The sequence below is a fragment of the Pleurodeles waltl genome, chromosome 6 (genome assembly GCF_031143425.1).
Source record: "Pleurodeles waltl isolate 20211129_DDA chromosome 6, aPleWal1.hap1.20221129, whole genome shotgun sequence".
NCBI classification, from domain to species: domain Eukaryota; kingdom Metazoa; phylum Chordata; class Amphibia; order Caudata; family Salamandridae; genus Pleurodeles; species Pleurodeles waltl.
Window position 1 is genome coordinate 856111812 of NC_090445.1, and position 19507 is coordinate 856131318.

General features: G+C 44.2%; 1 protein-coding gene across 2 annotated transcripts in view; it reads left to right on the plus strand.

The window, feature by feature from the left end:
• LCOR (ligand dependent nuclear receptor corepressor) overlaps positions 1–19507 on the plus strand; it is a 276632-nt gene that overhangs the window by 196124 nt on the left and 61001 nt on the right. The window lies entirely within an intron of this gene.

Here is a 19507-nt window from a genome sequence, read left to right on the forward strand (position 1 = left end):
TTGTTTCCATGTGTATATGTTTAAAATATAACAGAGCCTCATTTAGTCTGTGGCCAGCACCCTATGAAGGCAGTGAACTCTGGACTTTCCGCTCTTGATGGTGGACTGCCTGCAGATTTGGAGTTTCCTGGCAGGCAGCTGGAGATCTGTGGCTTCACTGGACGTGTTGGTGTAGTGGCTTCATTGAAGGCACTGAACTTTGACAAGCGAGAGCCATGTTTGATACGTCCTCTGGGTAAAGTTTTCTGTTGTCTAACTCTTAGGGTGGAAATTAATGGAAAACAAAAATAGCCCTAAGTTGCAATGGGACCATTGTACCTAGCACAGAAAACCCAGTTTGGAAAAACGAGTGATCATTGCAGTGCCATATATAGAGCATGAATGGTGTCGCTGATCTTTTGCCGGAGTGATGGAAGGGTCTCCAAGTCAGGTGTGTCTGACTGCTTACCCAGCTGTGACTCTACGGGTGTACAGCCAGCGCTCCCCATTTCTAAATAGAGCAGGGGAGCCACAAGTTTGTCGGAATGGTCTCTGGCGATCTACATTGGTGCTCCTGCTCCACCACACTCTAAATGACCCCTTGGTCTTAAAGGAGTGCAGCATAAATAGCTGCTCCCAATATCCAGTTCACAATGTGTCCATTAACTATGAGTGCACTTCTTCACCTCAGAATGTTTCTGCTCACAGGTAACGTGGGTAGTTTTCACCAGGAATTATTTTTTCACTGACCTATGTTTTTAGTAGTATTTCTCTTCTTTCAACCCATTCAAACGATTGGGAATACCTGCTCGATTAACTGGAACAGATTAAAAGTTCTTCAAAAGATGTTCTCTTTAAATCTTTTGCAAAGGAACCAAGTGTTCCTATTGCATCTGTCCTGCATCCATTTGCCAATAGCAGCCTATTCGTTTCCGTCTATATGCAAGATACAGGTATTAGACTTTCTGGGAACTTCACTTTATTGGATGTTGCCTCTGTGCAAAAGGCACGCTTTCAGATTGCTTTTTCCTTTCTGAATGGCTTACAAAATAGCACACACATTTGCCTACCATTCTTGTGTGTGATTCTAGCCATGTTTTTAGTGTAACATTTTATTTGTGGTAGCTGGTTCTCACAAGTGTAATATCTCAAGTTTAGGGGGTTCCATCTTATGCGTTTCTGACCTTGTTTAGGTCTTGCCTACTACAGAGCTGTCTTTTGTGAGATGTTGTTGGTTTGCAGTGGGCTTAGAGCCTGCCCCAGTGCTTACCATTGCTCTTCATTGTCATCCATTAGCTTGCTTCTTATTAATCAGCTGTGTGGACTTTCCTTTGTCTTCATGTGTTTATTCCTCCTCTGGAGCATTGATGTATTACTGTGTTTCCACTTATCACTTTTTCAAGCAATACTTTTTTTGTTTTTGTTGAAGCACTTTATTATATAGTCCATATATTTTCCAGCTGTCTCTTGCATGCTTCTCTTCCTCAGCTGTGCTCTGTGTTCTTCTCAACCGTGTGCTTCTCCCTCCGCATTGCTTTCTCACCCAAGTGCTTTCTCCCCACTATCAACACATTGCTGTCTTTTGTCCCTTTGCATGCCCCCATCTGCGCCCCGTTTTGCTTCCTCCTCTTGTCGCTGTTTATTCCATGGCCCCTCTTGTTGCTTCTTCCCTAGCCCACCTTGTTGCTTACCCCTTAAGTATTGGGTGTCTCCACTGGCTTTACAAAAAATGCTAACACTTTTTTTTATTTTTATTTTTTTATTTTTTTTAAACTTTTGTGCTAACGATCCAAACCTGATTGGTTACAAAAAAAATAGGCGAGTTATTTTGTAGGCAAATGCCTGGGCGTTTTTTTTAAAGTTTTTATTTTATTTTATTTTTTACAATAAATATATTTATTCACTGACCTATATTTTCAGTAGTTTTTCCTTTCACTCCATTCAAACAACTAGGAATACCTGCTCTATTAATTGGAACAGATGAAAAAATCTCTAAAAGATGTTGGCATGGCAGTGGGAATGCTGTGCCACATGGCTAAAATCTTTGGCAAAGCCAGTAGGTCCCAAAGGCGAGACAAAATGGCTTTTTCCAATGCCTGTTCACTTTAGAAATCCTAATGTGATTGCCGATATTGACACTTGGAAGAACATATGCGTGTCTTAAGTGGGTAGTGTTTTGATATTGTTGAGTGCCAGGGTTGTGCTCATATTAAGTTTTGTTGCTGCACCTTTCCATGAACTGAGATTAATAGGATAAAGAAATCTAGCACTTATGTATTTGGTTCTAAATTATGGATGTATAGACAGCGTGCAAGATCAGTGTGGCCCATGATTGTTTACTGTCCTGTTTAAATGGCAAGAATGACCCCCGACTGTCTTAGCTCGTCCTTTACTGTGTATACATATGGGTTTTGGAAAAAAGTGGAAAATAGGCACTGTTGCAGATGCCGCTTCTTACCTTCTGTACTATAGTTTGAATCAAATTTAATATGGATCATAAGTAGTGCCTGTGGGAAAGAGTGCTACCTGAGAATTATGCACCCAGCCGTAGTTTACACTTTGATTCCTTAATGACTGGCCAAACAGTTACATGACCAACCATAGTGTAAGCCTGCGGACTATTTCTATGACTATTTCTGGGGGTGGCTGGAGCAACCCAAGGAAATAAGCATTGCTATTTTACAGACTGCCATGGTATCCGCTCTGAGGAGTCACCCCTAAACTGCAGAGATAAACCTAAGGGAATTAGGATTATGATATCTGCCGTGTTATTTGCTCCAAGTGATACTTTGAGAAACAGCAGAGGAACAGCCTAAATGGGGTAGGTATTTATAGAAAAAGCCATGATGTATGCTTGAGGATCCCACCGGGAGATTATTAAGCATTATACATCCAACCGTACTGAATGCATAAGGAGTCACCAAGTAGTGACTGAGGGCAGCCCATATGATTGAATAATTGAATGACCACAGCGTATTCTCTTAAGGAGAACACACAGGAGCAGCAGGGAACAGCCCACATCAAAGTCTTTTATACACAAACCAAAAGAAATGCTTAAATGGGTCCACTGCAGAACGCCATAGACACAACCCAAAAGAATGCTCATTATGTAATTATTAGTAGTATATGCTCTTATGAGTACACAAACAGGGCTCAGAAGAGGGAAGTCGGGTAAGAAAAACATGAGTAAGGAGGTACAAACAAAGGGCGGGTTGATGGAATTCTTTCCACTGTATGATATTGTACTGTTAGTCTTTGTTGATTTCAAAGCCAAGAAAATGCTCACCAGTAATAGCAGTTGTGAATGGCTCAGACCTTATGCAGAGACATATATTCCTCGAGGAATCGCTCAAAGGATTATTCAGAACAAAGTCACTTATTTGTCGTTTGGTGTGCACCTTTGACTGAAGTGGTCCTTAAGGAATGTGAAACTGGGGTAGTGACAAGTTAGTCCTAAAGTTCCTTTTTCTCAAGGCAGCCATTGGGTATGTCAGTGGCGTTTAAAGGGTTTAAATCCTGACATGCTTTGAAGGTGAAACTATCTTCTACCTTTAGTGCATGTAAACCAATTTGATTTCTCCCAAGCACTGGATTGGTGCTTAGTCTACCTGTTCCACAAGCAAAAACATCTGCAGATCTCCAAATGCTCTGCAAGAGAATTAGAAATGAATGCCCCTTGGAAAAATTATTATTTTACTTGGTGAGCAGAAAGAACTCTGGTTTTACTCCATGTACCTCATGACAAAAAAGGCATCAGGCTTGTCCCATACTTGTACCATCTCATCCAATTTTTCCTAGTAGACTCATTTTGTGTGACCTCTCTTTTAAAGTAAGATTTCAACTGTACCCTGAACTCTTTCCCCCCTCCCCCCAAATCTTGACCCCATCCCCTTCATATTAGTCATGACATGGGAGGATGTTATGCTGCGCTGACTCACCCTGCTACCCTCACCATTGAGGGGCTTTGGGAGTATTTACCCCATAATTGTTTGCCTTGCTCAAGTGTTTTATTTTTGTGGTTCCTTTTCCTTTTAGCAGGCCTGGTCATCGAAGAGCTCAAAGGTTTGTGGGCTGAGGTGAAATGGGACATCTGTAAGCTTCTCTGGAATCCTGCTCGTAGTTAGGACCGTCCACACAGCTGCTGTGCCTTTCCTTGTTTCTCGGTGGCCTGCAACATACTGTGTCATGGAGGCGTGGGGGTAGCAGCTTTGCAGCTATCTATTAAAGTGTAAAGACAACATTGGAGCATCTGTTTAGTGCATATTTTTTTTTGTAAATCTTGTACCTCTTGGGCAAGGTGAGGGAGGAGAGTATTAGTATTCACCACCTAGCCCATGGGCAACATCAGAGTGGGGAGGGCATTGGGCATTATTAAATAGCCTCACTTCCAAAATTCAAATTAGGGGAGGGAGATGTTCTATTCATTTTAGAGAAGGTGACGTGTAACAAAGTCAATGGGCACACATGGACTTTGCTTTGGGAGCGGGAATCTGGGCTAACATGCCAATGAGACAGTTATGAATTGGCTCGAGCCTTATATTTTGTTCAACCATCACCCGTAGTTAAGTCTCAATGTGGGAATGTACGGCCAGACGTCTAGGGAGGCTTGTTTATTACCCTCTTACCTTGAATAAGGTCAGAGGCTGTCGGAGGCTGTTATATAAAATGGCACTGCCAAGTATGACTCATTGGCTGGTGGCTAAAACTAGGGAGTGCTCCACTGCATTCTGCCTGTGAAGGCCCGTAGGTTTTTCTAACCACCAGCTCCTCTTCACCATATTCTCCAACCCCCATTTTTTTTTCTTTCTTCTGCTGTCTGGTCTGTATGACAGGGCAGGCGTACACTGGCTGTGGCTCATTCACTTATGCATCATGCAACATCTGTTCTACTACTCTACTTATTCCCCCCCTCATTGGTTAGGAATTGTGAATGAACTGAAACTGAACATGCTCAGTTTTTTTTTCAGGAGTTTTCTCATCATTGCAAACCTTTAAGGCTATAGTTGGGCCATGCTCATTGTGCAGCCACATTTTTGCACACACTTCCCAAATGTGTGGTTGACAATTCACCAAACCAAGAAAAGACTCATAGAAAGGCGGAAGTGCCATTAGAATTGGTATGCTCTTTCAGTGGTTTTGGAGTTAATGTGCAAAGAACTTTAAAATTATGTTAAAGTGTCAGTTTTTGACCCCTCTCATTTATGTTTGATTACCCACCATCCCTATCACCCACTGCAGTGCTGAGCAATTTTCTTCAGATATTTGGCACAGTTCATGCCTAAGCATTCTTAATTTATTTTATAAAAGATCTCCAGGTCAAATCTGGGTCCTTTTTCCACCACTTATCAGGGATTCTAACGGTATATATGAATTGTGGGTCTCCACGGGGAAAACTGAGAACTTTAACAAAATATGGCAAATTCTGGGTTTTTTCACCCCAAAAAACTTGAAACAGTGATGCACATGGAAGTGTCTTTGTTCCCCAAATGTTATAAACAAAAGTTTTTCTGTGGTTACATCACCTTTTTCTGAGCTTTCAGAAAAAGGCAGAGTTGCAAAATTTTCTGAAGTGGTCAGTATTGCCTATTTTTTGTGGTTTCTGCCTATGCAGCTTGTGGTGGAAACAGGTGTGAAACCCATGGGTGAACTCAAAAGGCTATACATTTCTGAAAAGACCAAATATAGAATTCAGGAAGGGGTTGTTTGTTAAAATGCTCATGACTTTCCCAAGCTCAACAGAACCTGAGTTAATGTCTGCATTTTGAGCCTGACCTTCTACTGGAAGGTGTTCAGAAGACTGTGGTCTGATATAGGTTTCAATCATCAGTTCAGTTCAAAGACCAGGAAATAACGAAAGCAACAGCCTGTGCATCTCCTCCTCGGCTGTAACCATGAAGGCATACTTAGCAAGGAAAAAATTGGACCTCTTCAGGATAGTGGCTTTATCGGTTGATACGGAATATGACTTTGGGTTGATGCGCAGTTGAGTGGATAACCGAGGAAGGGCACAGCCATCTTGAGCAATTCGAATGCCCCATTAGTCCAAAGTAAAGACAGACAGACAGACAAAAATAAAATCTCTTTTCTTACCTCTTTAAGCTGACTGGATGTGGGGGCCTAAGTAGTTTTCCTGCTCCTTCAGCAGGTGAGGATGAACAGGAATGCTAACTGTGTTTCTGGCTATGACCCTTGCCCTTGGACCTGCAAAAGGGCTTGACCGGCTGTGAACTGAGGTGTAAGGGCTGCCTCTGAGGATAAGTAAGACCCCTCACGAACTCCAGGATTCTCTTTTGTATTAGAGGGTGTTCTGGAATGGAACTGATGAGTCAGGAAAAGCAGTCCTAAGGAGTGAGCCATCACCCTTCTGTCCTTTAAAGAGCTCTTGTGCAGAATCCACTATGGTTCTGTCAAAGGACAAGGTCATTAGGGAGTCCTGGATTCTCTAAAAAAAAATAGTATATCTGCTTCCAGACATGCTGTTGCCTGTCTCAAAACTTACTTGGCTATCTTCTACTGTGTGTGAGAAGGGGTTTCTGAAGCCTTCAGTGACAGCATGCAAAATATCACTCTGTATCATGCAGAGCATGGGTTTATAGACCTGGGAGGGACACAACCATTCAATTAGTGAAGAGCCAATGAAACAAATGAAAATGCATGTTTACCTGAGGCGTCTATTATAATGGAAAAGCGTTTAGATTGACAGTTCTAACAGTAGAATGGACTTCTAGACTTTCTGGAGTGGGGTGTTGTGAAAGAAAGAGTCCTCAGGACTAGGCCTGTGCCATGGAGAGCAATTGGGTGGTTTACTGAAAGACCAGAACGAAGCTTTGACCAATCTGCAGTCAGACTGTGCATCATTGAATGGAAGGGCAGCTTATAACATGGAGCCCGAGTTCTTAACTTTGTTAATAGATTGGCTTTACTGTCAACAGTGGGCATCTACAAGTCCAAGACCTCCACAGCCTTGTGAAAACACCACTGCGAGGAGGCACTCACCTCTGTGGCGATACCCAAAGAGAGTTAACGTAATATTCAGGTGAAAGTGTCTATGCCGCTAGCATTTTGTCATTCTAAGTAGAGACCTTCTTTTGTATAATGAGTAAAGAGAAGGCGATCCTTCAACTCTTCCCTGTCCTCCCCAAGGTCCTGGCCTATGTCTGAATCAGAGACAAAAGACACCTCCTGTGATAACGATGCCAGGAGAAGGGTTGGGAGATTTAAGTGCGACAGGCAGGTGAACATGCCCGTCTACCCCTAAAGAGGACAGAAAGACTGTCTGTTGCCCGAGTGTTGGGTCTATAGACCAGTGCCAGGAAGAGCAGTGCCTGCGCCTCATTTTCTCATGTTCTTTAAACCTATTACACCACCAGGGAGATAAGAATGGGGTGCAGGGTTGTCTGTTTTGGCATGAGTCTTTTAGTTTAGCTGCTTGTGTGACACTTCTTTTGAATCAATACATAAACATATTGAGTCCCCATTTTAGGTTTGGCTTGACAACACAGCTTTGCATTCTACACAGAAATCAATTGTTTTTGCTACTTTTTCCACAGCATTGGCAAATCAGTAAAAAGCTAAAAAGGACAATTCCCTGCTGCCATTGCCCTGCTCAGAGGAAGCTCTGTTTCCTTACCCAGCACCCTACCCCGAAGAGCTTGGTGTACCAACCATCCCCTCTATGGTTAACCCTGGCACATTCCCTACTGCTCTGCAGATAGGAAATCCAAGAGGCTGGATACCTTTGGCAAGAGGATGTGCCACCAGCCTTCCACTATGGTTGGTGAACACCACATGCCTTTTCGGCGGATATTTCCATAGATCTGGGATTTGGTTGCACAAGTACTGCCTTTGGTTCCATTAGAGGCCCGAGCTATACTTTCTCTCAGCTATTGGTGACTGGAAAGACACAGCAAAGTTCACCATACGATGTGGACTGAACACAACAGTCTCGCTGGGCAGAGCAGTTTCATTGTTGGTGGCCCTTCAGCACCACCCCTGGCTAAGAATCACTGGCTTTTCAATGGCTGTCCAAACCTCGCTTTTGGACATGCCCTTTAATATTTCTCAACTTTTTTTGGAGAGCAGGCAAATTCTGTGCTGGAGCACTTTCAGAACTGCAGAGCTACTGTCGGGTCCTTGGACTTCTCTAAGGCTCCTAGCCAACCCCATTCTGCCCTCTGCCCCTTTTGTGGCCATGCAAGGGGTTTCCAACGCATCCATTCCCTCCCGGCCGGCATGCTTCCCATCCTTTTGATGGCTGAGGACATGGGTTCCATAGGCCATGTGGGACAAGGAGCCAGAGGTCTGGCCAGTCCAAAAGGATAGACGTAGCCTCCAAACCCCTTTAGTGTGCCCTCACACCATCTTGGGCATCCAGTTGGAGGCAGGATACACCATCACCTGCGCCACTGAAGGTCAGTACCCTCAGACTTATTAGAGATCATCCAAAGGGCTACTCCATGACCCTTGATCACCCCTCCACCCAGGCCACCCAAAGACGACCGACTGAAGGAGGACCACCTTTTCTTGCTCTGTCCGGAAGTGCTGGCTGTCTTGGCCAAGGGAGCCATCAAGAAGGTGGTGACATCAAAGGTAGGTTGTGTTTTCTATTTCTGCTAGTTTTTGGTGCCCAAAAAGGACTGAGGTATATCCAAGACCTGCACCTTCTCTTCATTAAAAAGGAGAAATTCAAAATGCACATCCTCTCCCAAGTCCCATCTGCCTTGGACCCAGGAGACTGGATCGTAGCATTGGACTTGCTAGGTTCTTAATTCCCCGTCCTGCCTGCCCACAGATGTTATCTGCTGCTCACAGCGGGCCAAGAGCATTTTCAGTTTGCCGTGCTCCCCTTTGGACTTTCCAGTGCTCTCTGGGTGTTCACCAAGGTGATGGTGTGGTTGCAGCTCATCTGTGAAGGTCTGGGGTTCCAGTCTTGACCTACCTCAACAACTGGCAGTCCCCTCCTACCTCCAGACTACGGCAAACTTCCTGCACTTGCCGGGGTCCACTACCAATGTGCCAAAGTCACATCTGACTCCCTCTCAGATGCTCCCTTTCATCTGGGCAGTCCTGGACACAGTGAAGTTTAGGACCTATCCTCCCGAGCGGAGAGTCCAGGATATTCAGGTTACGATACTGTATGTTTTAGCCTCTATCCTGGATTTCGGTGAGAATGACCCTGAGATTGTTGGGCCTCATAGCCTCCTGCATCCTGCTTGTGACACGTCTGTTGGCATATGCAGGCTCTGCAGTGGGATCTGAAGGCCTAGTGGACACAGCATCAGGGCAGCCTCTCTGATGTGGTCCAGTTCTGGGAAGGAACTGCGAAAGATCTGCAATGTTGGCTGATGAACCGGCAGACCCCTCGCCTTTCAACTGTAGTGACAGATGTCACTTCTGGGATGCGGTGACCATCTGGTAGAGGTGGTGATCAAAGGACTGGTCTCCGGCAGAGTCCAGACTTCACATAAACCTGTTCAATTCTCATGGCATTGAAAACCTTTCTTTCTTTGGTCAAGAGAATGCTGGTGCAGATGTTAACGCCCAATAGCACAGTTGTGTGATATTGCAGCAAATGGCTGGGTGGGGTCGTCATCACTTTGTCAAGCGGCTCTGTACTTCTGGACATGGTTGTAGCACCAGGTCAGTTCCCTGGTGGTTCAACACCTGGCAGGTTCTCTGAACACCAATAACTGCAAACTCAGTAGGCAATGGCTAGCTGATCATGAATGGTTGCTCCATCCAGAGGTGGTGGAAATGCTCTTTCAAGAACGCGCAATGTAACAGTTCTGTGTGGTGGAGTTTCCAAGAAGACCGTAGCTCGGAGACGCTTATCTCAATTGGTGCTCCGTGCTATCATATGCCTTTCAACCAGTACTACTCCTGATCAGGATTGACCAGGCCCAATTAATTCTTGTGGCTCTGGATTGGTGACTGAAAATCTATATTCTGAGCTGTTTAGCATGAGCATCAGACTTCCGGTTAGGCTGCCTCTTTGAGAGGATCTTCTGTTGCAGCAACAAGAAAGGGTCTTGAATCCAAACCTACGCACTCTTCACCTTCATGCATGGTGATTGAGCGCCCCCAGTTGACAGCTTTCGACCTTCCTTCTGAAATGTTGACTTTTATCTGGCAGCCAGGTGTCTCTCCACCAAGTCGGTATACGCCTGACGCTGGGGAGACATTTGTGGCATGGTGCACATGTAGGAACATCAATCCTTTCTCTGCATCTCTTTTTCAGGTTCTTCTGTTTGTTTCCTCTTTGGCTCAGCAGGGCTCTGCTCTGGGCATGGTTAAAGGGTATAGATCTGCCATCTCAGCATTTTTGCAGTTGCCGGGCCACTCTTCTTTGGTCAGATCACCTGTTGTGGCTGGGTTTCTCTAAATTTGCAACATACGTTTCCTCCTTCATCATTCATCATTCCTTAGTGGGATTTAAACCTTGACCTGACCCCAGGAGGCGGTCCTTTGTCATTAGCACACCTACCATGACTCTGCACTACTTAAATGTCTCACTCTAAATGCGGCCTAGGATGCTCTAGACAACCAGCTTTTAAAGGGGGGCGACTCCAAGTACCAGCAGGCATTGGGCCCCAGGAGGCGGTCCTTTGTCATTAGCACACCTGCCCTGACTCTGCACTACTTAATCGCCTCACTCTCAGAGCAGTGCGGGACACGCATGGGAAAAGCCCTGGCCAAGGCCGGGCCCATCAGTGTCAGGAAGGGGCAGGGCAGGGCTGCCCCCCTTGGCTTTACTTGTTAACATCTTCAGAAGGGGTTAGTGCTGATTAAATCAGTGATCTCATAGGCACATCCGGGCTAGCCATGAGGGCGGATATATCCAAGATTGTTTTGTAACAAAGAACTATCATCATTGCATCCGGTCCTGAAGGCTAATAAACTCCTGTGTAGCTGGGTACCCATATAAAAGACTGCTAGCACTTTGTGGGTGAACGATTTCAAGCTGGTATTACCTATCTATAACGTCTGAGGTTGGGTGCGTCCGAAATGCTCTGGGTGATGACCTGTTGACCCATTTGATTTGTCTGACAGTGTTAGTATTCAACGTATTTGTTGCGATCTGTGCTCTTAATTATGGGCAAACGTAAAGCTACTGAAAAACCTGCGGGGCAGCAGGTATAAATAAAATACCAAGGCACTTAAATTAAATTGATGATCTAATAGTAGGGGTGGAGGGCATATTGGCATCTAATGTTCCGGTCTTTTCCCAGCGGAAGAGGTCTAGAGGTGCTAAACATAAGGGTATACACTCATATTTTAATAAAACCTCCACCAGTCTGGATAGTAAGGCTGGTTTAAGGCAGCATGTCAGTAATGCCCCTTATGAAGAACATCCAGCTAAACTGCAGTCAGTGGCTGATGGTGATCAGCATTTGGGAAATTTCCAGAGAGAAAGCTCATCTGTAATCAATATTGACTGCTCCAATCGCTTTGCTCCTCTAGCCACTGATGCAGTGGCTTCACCAGAGAAGCAGGATTCTTCCGGCATGTGTAAGCCTGTAGATTTGAGTGACATAATCCAGTCTAATCTGAGCCAATCTCTTGCACACTTCCACCTGCTAAGGGGAGAGATCAAAAGCTTGTGTGAGTGCATGAGCAAGCTGGTTAGCGACTTAGACCTAAAGGTGGCTAAACTTTCACTGCTGATGGAGAATATATGTACTAAAGTAGGTGTTGATAAAGTAGTGACTCAGCACAGTAGGCAAAACCCCACGTTTACATTGCGAAAGGGCTCCCGAATTAGTCCTGGGCAAGGGAGGTTTTTCTGGCAAAGTAACCACATTACCCCCTAGCTTTGAAAGAGGTGAGGTTGTTGCGGGAAGATACTCTTAAGCAGAGTAGTAGCCACAGAACACAACTTACTTGGAGAAATGTCAGCTAGAGACCAGAACCCCTCTAGGTACTGTGGTCCCAGCAGTAACATGGAGCACACTCGAGTGACATCTACTTGACATATGTCCCTAGACTTCCGTGTGGAGGTAGAGAATCATAAGATTCCTGTATGAACAAAGTAATCCATTGGCTTTGTTACACTAGGGGATGTACACCGGTAATTAGGGATGACATCCTATATGCTACTCGCTGTAGCCCAGCAGGACTCCAAACCAACTATATAGGGCTGAAATTAAGGAGCCGTAAAACTGTGGATGAGCTGTTAACCTGGGAGTTAAGATTCAAGCCCCATTCAAGCTCAAATATAATAATCAAACCCATGGCCCCTACCCCAGCAAAGGGTGACCTAAATCCACTAGCACCCAATCCCCTAGCCCCTCTACACTGCCCTGCTTCTAAGGACGAGTGTTCCATGTTAGCTGAGGTTGATGACAACAAGGGAACGCAGGGCTTGAAGCTACCTGTAACCAACTCACTTATGGTGGCTTGGAAGGGCCTGCTAGAGTACTGCTGACATAGGACACAATGATAGGTGCCAATAGATACAAGGGAAGGCATATAGCTTTCCATTCATATGCTAACTTTATTCTGGAATCTCAGGGTCCTACTGGTAGGGGAAGGATGATACAGGACTCGGAGCTAGGTGCTTAGAGAGATAGGGGAAGGGATGTAGCCTTGCATCCAGAGGTGATCCCTACTCTGCAAGCCCAGGTTATTAATAGTGAGGGGTGGACGACTGGGAGAGGGCCATCTGGTGACGACTTAATAAGAATACTTTCTTGGAACGTGGCAGGTCTGTGAGCTTAGCTAGCAGACCCAGAGTAGAGGTTTTATTGACTCCCATCAAATAATACTTCTGCAGGAAACGTGGAAAATGGCTCCGGTAGAGCCTCTGGTGGATTACTTATTTGGTTGAAACCAGATCACTTCCCAATAGTAAAAAGTGTTGTAGCTGGGACTAAGGACTTGCTGGGGGTAGATGTAAAAATAAAAACTCCCACAGGGGCACGTCACATTGCTATTATTAATGTCTATATTAGATCTGTCTGCTATAATGTACTCTCCCATACAGTGGCCCATCTTGCAGATACTTTGAATAGTCTTAAAGGCAGTACTCTGAAACTTATTGCTGGTGACTGTAATACGAGGCTCGAAATAGGACTGAGGAGGCTAGATTGCTTGCCATATCCAATTAGTCCATGGATAGCCACAGGGTGCTTGATCAAATCACAGAAACCTTGATTGCGGTCGCAACTCAATTGGAAGATCTGATCCTTGAGCATGGCTTAAGAATTGCAAATTCCAGCACTAGAGCTGAGATCCCTCCCAAGCCGACCTTTAAGAGAGGGCCTGTTCAATCTCATATCTACTACCTCTTGCTGGACCAGGATGTGTGGGCCTCTCTAATTGATATTGTTGTCATCTCTAGAGCAGGTAGCAACCATGACAGTTTAAGAGCTGTATTTGCAGCAGTTGTGTTCACAAGCAGTAACCTGTCCCCAATTTACAGTACGAGCCCGGTAGAGGCAGGTAATAATACATGGAGTGTCAAATGTGCAGAAGTTATGGATAATAAAGCTATGCAAACGCAAATCTATGCGCTGTTTGTGAACAATTTAGCTGAGGCAACTAACAGGAGAGGGTGTATCCCTGAAATGGTCCCAGTGCACTGTCATGTTAATGGAACAATGAAGGCCCATGTTCTTTAAAGATGGGAAGAGAGGACGTTCCCTTAAACACGTTCCAGGGTGGTACACCAAGGAATGTCAGAATGCGAAGACCAAGCTTTTGGAAGTCGGGCACCAAAATACAAATAACCTCCGCAAGGAATCCTAAGTATACTCTATCTAAAGCGAAAAAAAGTTGGGAGACTGATCAGGGGGTTGAGCTGACTAACGCACTTAAGAGCTAGATTTTGGAATTGGTAGCATCAAGCTCTAAGATAATTGATAATCATCTTGACACAGTAGTGCAGCCTGAGGGGTGGGCAGAACACTTCAGGGACTTGTACAGTGAGAAGGGGTGGGAGAACGTTGGGAATACATGTGAAGAACGTAATGAGGGGGGTTGCCTTTATGCTCCAGTGGTTCAAACTAACTTCTTGCAGAAGGTGGATAACATTGAGTCAGAGCCCCCCTACTTCACCCTGGAAGAAACGAGGGTAGCACTAATACAAATAAAGAAGGGAAAGGACCTCAGGTTTGATGGTATTCCGGGTGACCTTTTTGTATCCCATCGTGAGGTGTGGTGTCCCTATCTTAATGCCCTTAGTAATGCCATTATGAGGGATGAAGAATTACCGCCCACTTGGCGAGGAGCGGTTTTTGTACCAACCTATAAAAAAAAAAGAGAGTAGGGACCTCTCCGCCAACTATAGACCAGTTAGCTTGCTGGATAACGCCCCAAAAAGTTTCTGTAGACGGGTACTGGCGAAGCTACAGTCCTGGGTTGCAGATAATCATATTCTTGAAGATGCCCAGGCAGGCTTTAGGCCCAATATTAGTACCCATGATAAGGTCTTCCAGTTCAAGCTGCTGTGTTGGAAGTACATTACCCACAAGAAAGACCATTTGTATGTTGCCTTTATAGATCTGCAGTCTGCATTTGATTTAGTCCCAAGGGATAGTTTGTGAAAGGTTCTTGAATCTTATGAGGTCCCATGCGAATTATGTATTTTAACAGCCCTACATACAAACACCTTTGCAAAAGTAATGTGGAATTTGGGTGGGGACCTAACAGGCAAGATTCATATCAAGCGGGGGGTAAAACTAGGATGTGTATTGGCCCGACACTATTAAGCCTCTACATCAATGGTGCAGTTAAATGGCTCGCCCAATGTATGTATGATGCCCCTAAATTAACTGGAACCGCAATCCCGATTTAAACGTTCACAGATGATACCGTGCTCATTTCTAGAACCCCTATGGGTCTTCAAGCAGAGCTGGATTCTTAGAATTATGGGCGTTAATACCCATAAATCGATCAAGGGAAGAATGGTTATTGAAGGCTCCATAATTGACCAGGTCAACCATTCTGACTATCTAGGGGTTCGGCTGTCTGACACATTACTTCGACCCACCAAATAAAGAGTAAAAATCTTCTTAATCAGAGAATTTATCCGATTAGTAGGAAACAGAAGTTAGCAGGTGGGGGTCTCCCTTGTCCTCCAGGTTTATAAAGCAGCAGCTTTACCGGCAGCAACTTATGGGGCTGAAATCCTGGGATTTGCAGATGCAACAGCCATCTTAGTGGATGAGAATAACTTCATAAAGGGTTTATTTAAGATTGGCAAGGATACAGCCCTAATCCCACTGAGGCTGGATTTAGCATTTAAACCTATTAACCTGGAGGTAGCTTTAAAACCGCTATTGTATTGGGTAAGACTGTGGTCAGATGAGGATCTGGTGCCTTATAGGGACTCCCTAACTGATCTGATTTCCTGTGATACAAGGGTAGTTACGCCATGGCTCAGAAATGTTAAGATGCAGTGCGAGAAGCTAAAAATGATAGACCTCTGGAACTCACCAACAGTTGCCGCAAAGGGAGCCAGGCAGAAAGTGAAAAGTGCCTATTGGAATCGCGCTCTTGGACAGATTTGGTAATGTGATAATGAAAATCTGACTGGGCAATTTTTAAATGTCAAATATTCTCCAGTTTACGAGAGATTCATAGATGAAATTTACCCACCCATTGCCAAACGGCTTTATCTCCAGATTAGATATGGGTTTTACCTTTAAGAACTGCATGGGCCAAAAGGGTTCTGCCCCTTTTGTCTATTGGATAAAGAAACGGAGGCTCATTTTCTCTTCTTGTGCCCCCAGTATATACAGCTGCGCAGAAAATGGTTAATTGCGGTTTGCAAACTTCTGAGTGCCAGGCATGATAGGGAGGCCCAGAGAGTTCTTAAGTACGACACAAAGGCTGTGATTGTATTCGCAGTTGCTAAATACCTAGAGCGTGCATGACATATTAGACGGAGGGGGTTGCCCTAATGGAATTTGTAATCAATTGACTGTATATATTGGATCTTCAGTGGCATGTAACCGGCAGCTGATGATATATTCGAGCTCTATTAATACAACTGTTGAAACAGCAACACATGTGGGTCCAAATACACCCTAACCATGCAGCTGTCAAGGGTATTCCATCCAAATCCAGGGTAGATTTAATTGACATCATAGTCCCTGAGTTAGCTTAATTTGAGCACCTGCATCCACCAAAGGACACTACATTATTATCAAGGAGGCACGTGGACTGGCTACCAGGAGGTGTTTCTTCCTGAAATGGAAGAGATACGTTTTCTGGTGTATATCCCAAATATTTGAACCTATAATCCATCAGGACACTGTAGTAGTCCAGTATTTGCCTTACCTAACAAAATGTAAAGTCTCATATGCCTTGCTAAAAGTACATTAATCAGCTATTGCAGCTTATCTTAAGGGCCTACACATACAGAACATATTCTCACTTCCATTTATCAAAAGATTTAAGGAAGGGGCGAAAAGACTTTCTAGCAAGAGAGATGCCCCCTCCACTGTGGAATTTAAACCTATTGCTGGGAGGGTTCATGAAGTCACCATTTGAGCCAATGGATACTTCAACGCTCAAACACCTTGCACTGAAGAGTATTCTTGATTTATATTACATCTCTAAGGAGAGTGAGTCAGATTCAGGTTCTAACAGTACAGGAGCCCTATATTGTCATACACAATGATGAGGTAATTATGAGGACACACCCAAAGTTCTTACCTAAGGTTATTTCTCCTTTTCACATAAATCAAACTATCACTACATCAACATTCTTCCAAAAACCTACAAACACTGCGGAATAGTCTTTCATACCTTAGATGCCAGGAGTGAGCAATCACGCACTACATGCAAGCTGCACACAGCATCAGGAAAACACAACAGTTCTTTGTGAGCCATTCAGTTCAAGCCTTAGGGACAGCAGCCTCTATGCTATTTGCTAGTGAACAAACCTATGCTTCTCAAACCAAAGCACACTCCACTAAGAACAACCATTGGCAAAGCCAGTAGGTTTTGACTCTGCAAACTCTATTGGTTTTATTTTTGTGGTTTTAAGACATGTTGCCCAGCTGCGGTATCTGCTGCGCAACATGGCTTAAAGATTTTTTAAAAGGCTAGCGTTGATTGTGTCATAGCACTTTGTATATAACTTTAAGGTACGTGCATAAGAAGTCTCACTGAGGAAGCTACAGGGGAGGTGGGAGGGAGCGGGGGAAGCGAACGGAAAGGGGGTTATTGAACACGAGGGAGCAATTGAGTATGAGAGAATATGTGGCGCAAGGGCGCGACCGGTTGCTTTGAAATTGGGGAACAGGGTTTGAGTCTCAGTGGGAGGCTCAACAATCCTGTGAGTCTTTTCAAATCATTTAATCTTGTGGAGCCTAAAAATTAATGTGTCTGTGTGTAATGCAACAGGTGCTCATGTAAATTGCTCTGATACCCTCGGCTTGAGTTTAAGCTATATTAAAGTACAAAAAAAATAGAGGAGACAGAGTTTAAACACATGCACTTGTGTGGAGTGCGGGGACAAAAATAAAGGAAGATTACTGGCCACCAGCTGGAAATAGTACTTGGTCCAAGCTCCAGGGAACAGCAGAGGAAAGAGGAAGTGAAACCTTATGGCGTGACACCAATGCTGCTAACCAGCGAGAAGTCAGAAAACAACAGTGACTGCGAAGCCTACGAACAGTAATTAATAGACGGGGTGTAGGCTCCTTTCAAGATTTTTATTTTTGTTTTTAAATTGCAAGAGACTTCGCAAGCACAGCACAAGCGCTGTGCAAGTGAAACCTATAAAGGGGGCCACAATTTACACCTAATACTCCATTCAGGAGATATGCAAAGCTGCCACTTGTTCTTCGCAGCATAGGTTTACTGAACATTACTGCATGGACTTATATTCACCCAAAGAAGTGGATATGAGACTGGTGGTGCTAAGGAACATTTATGCTTCCACTCATTCTCCTGCAAACTACTTCAATATCTTTGTTAAGCATGTGAATCTAGAAGAGATGTCATGCTGCAAAATAAACTAGTTACCAATCTGTAATTATGGTTTTGAAGCTTGAAACTCTTCTAGATTCACATGCCCATCCATTCCACCTCCACTTAGCAGGAGGTTTGATGGAGAGGGAAAAAAATGGGGGGCACGTAAATGGGCATTGTGGGACTGCCGTCGACGTCATAGGGACTTTGCCCATATCAACCACAAACTTAAGAAAACTTTCAGAACTCTAGGAACGCTTCCAGATCGAGTCACTAGATGACAGATGTGTGCAAAGCATGTGAATCTAGAAGAGATCCAAGCCACAAAACCATAATTCTAGGTATGTAACTGGTTTCATTTTCTTCTAGGGCTCTAGGATTGTCTAATTGCCTTTGCTATTCGCCTAGGCCACCCTATCCTTTCGCATTAAATGCTCCTAATAGAGGAGCCCTCTAAAAGGAAAGTTGGAAGCTGTTATCATGCGTAACATACCAGCAACTGGGCTTCAGGACTCGAGCTATACCTCACTGAGGAGCCTGAATAGGATTAAAGTGGTCTGGGGGTCCTTGTGTCCTTGTCTGGAGGGGATCAGGCTCATCATTTCTAACTGTACTGATCCTGTACAACCAAGAACTAAAATGATTTGTATTTGAATGGATACTGTCATAGTGGAAAAGAAATGATTCACTGGTATACGTTCCATTGCAATCACCTGTGGCGGAGATGAATTGGAGCATTCCTTTAATTACCTTTTTGTTTGGTATATGTAAGTTTAAATTCACTCTTATACTGCCAACTTCATCTTCTGACTTCTTTACATAATGGTAAGAAATTGGCTTATTACTTGAAGGGGGCAGTACGCAACTCAAGTTTTTAACACAATTCTTGTCAGAGTGAACCACTAAAGTCACTAAATAAACCAGAGCTCAACCAGTGGTAGTTATTGCACAGAGCAGACAGGTTTAACTTGGAGGCACTGTGTAAAGTATTTATGCACTACTAAAACAGTAATGAAGTCAAAGTGCAAAAAGTAAAAAAAAAAAAAAAAATGCCAAAATGAATTAGAAAAATAGATTAAAAGTTAATAAACAACATGACACCAATTTGACGAATATTGGATCCAGTGATATGAAATAGCGACAAGAAGTACAAAGTGATAGTCCGTGGTCACTTTACAGCAGGACCTAGGCACTATTTGAAGCTGACCGTTCTGGCACACAGGTTGGATACACAAATGAGGTTCGTCCTGGTCAAAGAGACTCACAATTTGTCGGGTAGAAGCCAAAATGAGGGTCCAGTCCTGATTCACTTGCCACTGGTTTGCAGAAAAGGACTTGTTTCCCTGTAGCTTGACCCTTGGAGTCAAAGTCTGTCTTGGGTATAACAGTGAGTTCAGGTCCAGTCTTCTAAGCTCTTGAGTCTCAGAAAGCAGGTTCAGTCTTCTGATGTTCCAAAGGTCCAGGAGTGTTCTGCACTGCATACCTGGATATGCCACATTTATGCCTGGCAAAAGCTAGTGGGTGGGAGTGGTCACTGGGCAAACCCTAACCAGTGGAGTAGAGGACTTTGCTGACATGCCCTCACCAATGGAATAGATGACTTTGC